At 39.2% G+C, this 6,760-nt stretch overlaps 1 long non-coding RNA gene across 1 annotated transcript; it reads left to right on the top strand.

Moving 5' to 3' along the window:
* Nucleotides 1–313: 313 nt before the first annotated feature.
* On the top strand, nt 314–6,529 carry LOC140247210 (uncharacterized). Its single transcript, XR_011902620.1, has 3 exons — nt 314–430; nt 3,668–3,798; nt 6,311–6,529. It is a non-coding gene; the product is annotated as an uncharacterized lncRNA (long non-coding RNA).
* Nucleotides 6,530–6,760: the final 231 nt, after the last annotated feature.

Here is a 6,760-nt window from a genome sequence, read left to right as displayed (position 1 = left end):
TTAAATTGCTGTAAGGCAATGGCAAGGCCTGCAGATGTGGGCATTTGTGCATTCAGGAGCTTTTGTACTAAAAACATCACTTAAGAAGCACAATGCTACATCTTAAAACACCCTACCCCATATCAAAGCATGCAATTCAAGTGTAACTTCTACAGGTGCTCTCTATTTATTTACTTTTTCAATAACCAGCTTGCAGGGTGGTGCTGTGATTTAACCCAGCTGGCACCGCATAGTTGCTTATTCAGACTGCTCAGGTGGGATGAGGGAGAGAATCAGAAAGGGAAAAGTGTGAGAACCCTTGGGCTGAGATAAAGATAAATACTAGGTAGAGCAAAAACTACATGTGTAAACACAGCCAAACAAGGAATTCATTTGTTTCTTCCCATTGCCAGGAAGGTGTTCAGCCACTTGCAGGAAAGCAGGATTCATCGTGAGTAATGGTTTCTTGGGAAGATAAATGCCACCACTTTGAACCTTCCTTCTCCATCCCTTCAGCTTTTATTGCTGAGCATGATGACATATAGTATATGGAAATGTCCCATTGGTGGGGTGGGGTCAGCTGTCTTGATTCTGTCCCTTCCCAACTGCTTGGCATTCCCAACCCCTATCTAGCAGGGCAGCATGAGGAGCAGTCCTTGTCTCTGTGCATGCACTGCTTAGTAACAATGAAATAAATGGTGTGTTATCACCACTACCTTAACCAAAACTCCAAAACTGCATTATGTGAGCCTCTGTGAAGATAGTTAACTCTACCCCAGACAAAACCATGACAGGTGGAAACCTGGAGAGTGGAAGGTTTGATTTCGTTGATGTCTTCTAGTTACCAGATGTAGGCTATTTTAGATACAGAGTCAAAATGCCAGAGTATCAAACCTTACAGTCCTGCCTCAGAGCACTGGATGACATTTTAAATCCTACATTTTTGAGTCCTTGTTGTAGAAAGAAAGAACTTTTGTGATTCTTTGCCCTTGGGAGTGGGGGAGTCCAACCAGTAGCTGTGTCTCATTTATACAAAAGGACATAAATTGTCAGTCAGCTGTCACTGCTGAAGGGCTGTGATGGTAGTGTGGAGTGCAAAAATAAATGGTATCTATGGTTATTTGTCCATAAGCCATTTAAAACTTTACAGACTAAAAGTATTACGAGTACTGTTTATCATTTTGCACGTTTCCTCCTGTTATGGAAACAGATCATTTCTACTTCAAATCAGAGTTTCTTAAGCTGAAACCTGTTTTTGGGCTGTATTTCTGCGAATATACTGTAGAATAAGAGTCAGCATGTGGTAACATTCTCCAGTTTCTTTGACCTTCATGATTTCTAGCACGGGCCTATTTTGCCAAATGAGTATGAGATCTGCATAATGCCAGTGAGCATATCCTGTTGTCAGGCAAAAGGAATAGAAAAAATCCTAGAAGGCCCTAAGTGTAATTGATATATTTTAAACTCTTTTTACTCTTAAGGTAACTTGAGTAGCATGCCGGGTTTCAGAATGATACGTGGTATGTTTATATTTTGGTAATAGCTGCCATATACCATTTGTCTGTTCCCTCAATCATATCTTTTCACAAAGGGGGTTTTACACTAACAGACCGTAACTCTGAAGAGAATGTCACTTTAAACATAATCCCTGCAGCTTCCATTGTGTTATTGCAAACTGATGAAAATGAACTCCTTGACAGCCACGGTAACTATATCTACACATATCCTAATAATTTTTGCATATAAAATAGACATTCAGTGTAAGACAAATCTAATTATCAAAGATGTCTGAAGGAGAGAGATAGAGAACTAGGAATTCATGCACATGTATTACTTTTTCTCCTGGGAATGTATCAAGGCAGTAACAGCATAGTACAATAGACAGTGAAGCCCAGACTGAGAAGCACGTTTAGAAGCCTGATTCGCACTGAAACCAATAGGAATTGGATACCCAAATGTGCTTGAAAATCTGGTTCTCACTTCTGGTGAGGCTGCGTAACAATGTTTTAGGGAACCATGGGTGGATTGAGTTCTGCTTCCATTCTCATGTTGGTCCTCCCCATTGTTTGAGTAGCACTGGTCAGCCCTCAGACCACCAGCAGCGATGAGTTTGGCGACAGCTTGTTCTTTGTGATAGTCAAGATGAGCTTTCCATTGACAGTAGCCAAGAGCAAAGACCCCTTACTTTGTGTGCCATCTTTCCATATTTTAATTCTTACACCAGCCACAGATGTCTCAGAGCATGATGTATGATTCTCACTTTTTCACTTTAAAAGATAGTCCTTTCTGTAGTTCATAGCATGCATTTCTTTTTAAGAAAAGGAAAGACTCTGTGGCTTGGGGAGATGTTTGCTTCTTGGTTTTATTTCTTTTTTTTTTTATTTATTTTTTTAAATTATTATTTTTTTCTTTTGCGTGCAGTTGTGCCTTTTGTGAGCTTCTTTCCTATTAAAAAAAAAAAAAGGCTTTGCCACCCTCTGAGTAAAGGATTTCCATTAGATGTTTAATTTAAGTCTCCCCTCTTTTAGTTTGAAACTGTTCTCCCTTGTCCTTTCACTATCTGCAAGTGCTAAAAGTTGATTTTTCTGCTGTTTATAAGCCCCCTTTAAGTATGGAAGGCTGCAGTGATGTCTCCCAGAGCCTTATTTTCTCCAGGCTGAACAAGCCTAGTTCCCATAGCCTGTCTTCACAGGAGAGGTGCTCCAGCCCCGTGAGCATCTTTGTGGCCTTCCTCTGGACCCTTGTCAACAGCTCCAAATCTTTCTTGAGCTGAGGGCCCTAGACCTGGATGTGCTTCTGATCTTCCTGGTGTAGCACCTGTGCTATGAGTCTGTCTGATGGGCTGATCAGGAGGTGTAGAGCAAGCATGATAGCCTGTAAAACTTACGTAGCTGTACGCATGAACTGGGCCCTAGAAATGCTCAGCTCACCCAGGAGATTGGCAAGCATTGTAGCTTGCTAATGTCCTGGCTCTCATTTAACTTCACTGGTGAAGGTTCAAGTACCAATGACTTCTTGGGTGCTTGAGCTTTGAAAGCAAATTTAAAATTATAAATACAAATATTACTCAGACCAGAGCCAGTTGGTATGAGGTAACAAGTTACTGTGCCTCAATACGTCTGTGTACTCTGTGCTCTTAATATGTGGCAGGCACAAGTAATTTGAGTGAGCGTACTCAACAGTGAAGGAGCTGAGCTGCTGTCAATCACATGGTGTTTTTTTGATAACTCACAGAGCCACTTTCTGCAGGCCTGCTGAGTTGTGATGCTTTCTGTCTTCTAGCAACTTACTTAAAACTTTGAGCCTTCAGACATCTAAGTGTCTTTGGGTGCGGTACTAGTTATGTAGATACAACTTACCTAAAGGTTCCTTAATCGGCTAGTTGATCAAGGAAGGCACTTAAGCCTTCATTTGAATGAGAGGGGAGCAGCTGGCAGGGCATTTTTCCACACTGCTTTGGAACTTGCACTTCTCCCAACACCAAAATAGTTCTAGGACATGCTGCTGTGGCCCACTTGTTTTTCTTAGCAGTAAGGGGTTGGGAGGATTCTGGTGGAAGACTGTAAGTATATATTTTCAGCTGTTGGGCTATGTTTATTATCAAGTAAAAGGGAGCTACTTCTTTAGTATATCTTTAACTGATACGCTAAAAATATAATCTAAAGAGTAAGCATTCCTTTCTTTACAGTAACTGAATTCCTATGGAGTACAAATGAAAAATCACATGTGAGGAAGGAAGCAAAGCTGTTTTGCTGAGAACTAGAAAAATATGGCAGTATATATGCATGAGGATACTGAGAATAAGATTTGCTAATGGTGGTAAGTTTTTAGTAAATGGATAATTATCCTGTAGTTTTAGTTACAGTAAGTCTACCTAACATTGGATTGTCATTTGCTCCCTTCCCATGAATATGAGTGATCACTCTAAGTAGAAAAATATTTGAGGCATTGGGTAGAAATGTGGTTAGAAGAGAAATATGGAGATTATTAATTCTACTCATTTCAGTTCTGTTGACTAATACTTTCAAACAAAAGAATATCACCTCCCAGAATGCTTCACTCAATTCTTCCCCAAGAAATGGAATATTGTAGGAGAAATAGCAATAGGACATTTAAAATAGTCCTTCACTTAATAATGGTTCTAGTGGCATGAGAAATGTCAGAGGAGAAACAAAATCTTACCTTAACCAATGTTATTGCAATTAGGCAAAAAGAGCATTAAAAAGCCAGTAGATTGCTTAAGATAAGATAGTAAGTTCTCCTGCCTTGTTTTCTAATGACGGTCGCGTCTCTCCTGCAAGAGCTTAGGGAGGGGGAACTAAAAAAAATGTGATACAACAAGGCTGTCCGAACTCTATATAGAAGATGATGAGCTTGTATCTCATGAACAAATATATCCCAAGGTTCAAGATGCCATGGGATCATATTTCATTTACATCATAAGTTATAAGCGATCTCTGTATTAGCTTTTCTCCTCCTTCCATCACCTTCTAACTTCCAAAGTTATCTTAAATAGATTACATCTCTTTAGAGCTATTTTTGTTTTGCTAATGGCTATTTTTGGCTTATCAAATTGCCCTGTCTACTGCTCAAGCTTTATTTCAGCCTCTTCTCTAATTTAGAAACTTACTTACAGCAAAAACTTCAAAGCTCAAAGTTTCATTTTCGTAAGTAACTTAGGGGCCTAAGTAACTTCAACTACTTTTAAACACATTAACCCATATGCTACTGTTTTGTATTCATGGAGTAATAGGTACAGGTAGATAACAAGCTCAAAAAAAGAACACAACCCTTACATATCCAAGTTTTAAAATGCAGGTTTGCATAAAGAAAGCCAAACCCATTTAGTTTCCGAGTAGTTTGATGTGCTGGACTAACTTGAGTAAGGTCCTTGCATTGCTAAGATCTTTCTGCTGCTTGGGATGTCTTACAAAGGCTGATGAACATGTCCCACAGAAAAGCTGTCTGCAGCATCAAACAATGTATATGGCTGGAAATGAAACTATAGTAAAGATTTCAGATGATTTTTGTCTGGAAGCTTGATCTTAATGAAATGACTTCAGCCAGCATGATTTAACTTGATGACTGTGAATGAGGATTCTTTGAATCCTGTGATGAGGATGTAGAAAGGTGCCTCACATATATCACCCAGCCTGTTACCTGCAGCAATATGAGCTGTAAGCTCAGTGCAGGTAAAGAACCTTATTCTTTTATTGCATTCATTTCTGACAATTAGTCTGGCAGGAATAATCAACTGATCCACTGCCTACAAAGAGTAACAAAAATGTTTACAGTAGACAGAACAGAGAGGAAGGTACTAGTACCAATTTCTTGAGCCATGATATATACCATTCTGCTCTTTTGTATTCACAAAGGATGAACTGTACTAATGAAGAACAGATGCAGGGAAGGGCTATGAGGATAATCAGAAAAGTATCAGTGTATTATAGGAGCCCATAAAAGCTTTATTTTCATGCAATAAAGAAGCTTACATATCTATAAATAGACAGGAGGGGAAAATATACTTAGGCTGAAGAACAGTGTGGGGATAAAGACGTGGGTGTGAGCTAGTCAAGAATAAATCCTGGCTAAAATAAATTAAAGCAAGGTTTCTAACTATCTAACCTTCAAATAGGAGGTGTGGGAATTGGACTCCTAACTTCATTTAGGACTGACTAATCTAAGAAATCAGTGAAGGAAACATTGGAGGAAGACAACCCGGGCATTGAGATGATTTTTCTGTATTGTTCTGGTTTCAACTGGGACAGTTTGTAGCTCTTATGAACATAAAGAACATCTTAAATATTATCTGTATTGCAATTTTACAATTGAGAGTTTGGTTGAGGTTGGAAGGGCCATCTAGTCAATTCTCCCTGCTCAAGCAGGGACAACTAGAACAATTACTTAGAGCTGCGTTCTGTCATGTTTTGAATATATTCAAAGATGGAGACTTGACAGCTTAGTCTACTGTATGATTACCTTCACAGAGTAGTTTAAAAAAAATGAAATTGCTTTTTGTGTTCAGATGGAGTTCGTTTTTGACTGTGCCAATTGCCTCTTATCCTGTCACTGGGCAATGCTGAGAAGTCTGGCTACTGCTTTTTTTTTGTTTGTTTTGCTCCTTTCTATCCAGTATCTACACACATTTATATCCCCTGAGCCTCTTGTTGAGCCTGAACAGTCCCATCTCATAGAAGCCTCATAGAAGAGGTTGAATGAGCCTCTGTAGATCTCTCTAAATGGCCAACTGCCCATCTTTCGTATTAGTCATGCAATTGAATTTTGTATAATCTGTGAATCTGCTTAGTGTGCATTCTTTCCCATCTTACAGGTGAGTCTTAGAGAGTCCTGGCTCCTGGGGTACACTGCTTGCGACTTGCCTCCAACTGGACTTAATGTCACCATTCACAGCCCTCTTGCTTCCAGCTGGTTCTTCTTCTAGCTTTAAATCCACCTCACTGTCCACTTTTGTAACAAGTACATCCTCAGCTTGTCTATGAGGATGTTGAGAGAGTGTCAAAAGTATTACTATAGTTGAGAGTGCAAAGAGTTTCAGTGAGTTGCCAATAAATAACTGTTAACAGCACTTATACAAAGTGTAACAAAATAAGTAAAGTAGTGAAAAGTGGCAGCCAGAAGTAAAACCTTAATAAAGATTAAAGATCCGTATGTTTTCAGAGCAAGAACTGAACAGACTGATTCCACAAGTGACTGTATTTTTCACAATAGTTTGTGCACTGACAGCTGTTATCTTTAAACTTGTTGATACAGAATTTTATAG

This window comes from Excalfactoria chinensis, chromosome 1 (assembly GCF_039878825.1).
Source record: "Excalfactoria chinensis isolate bCotChi1 chromosome 1, bCotChi1.hap2, whole genome shotgun sequence".
Classification (NCBI taxonomy): Eukaryota; Metazoa; Chordata; class Aves; order Galliformes; family Phasianidae; genus Excalfactoria; species Excalfactoria chinensis.
This window is presented reverse-complemented; position numbering and strand designations above follow the sequence as displayed.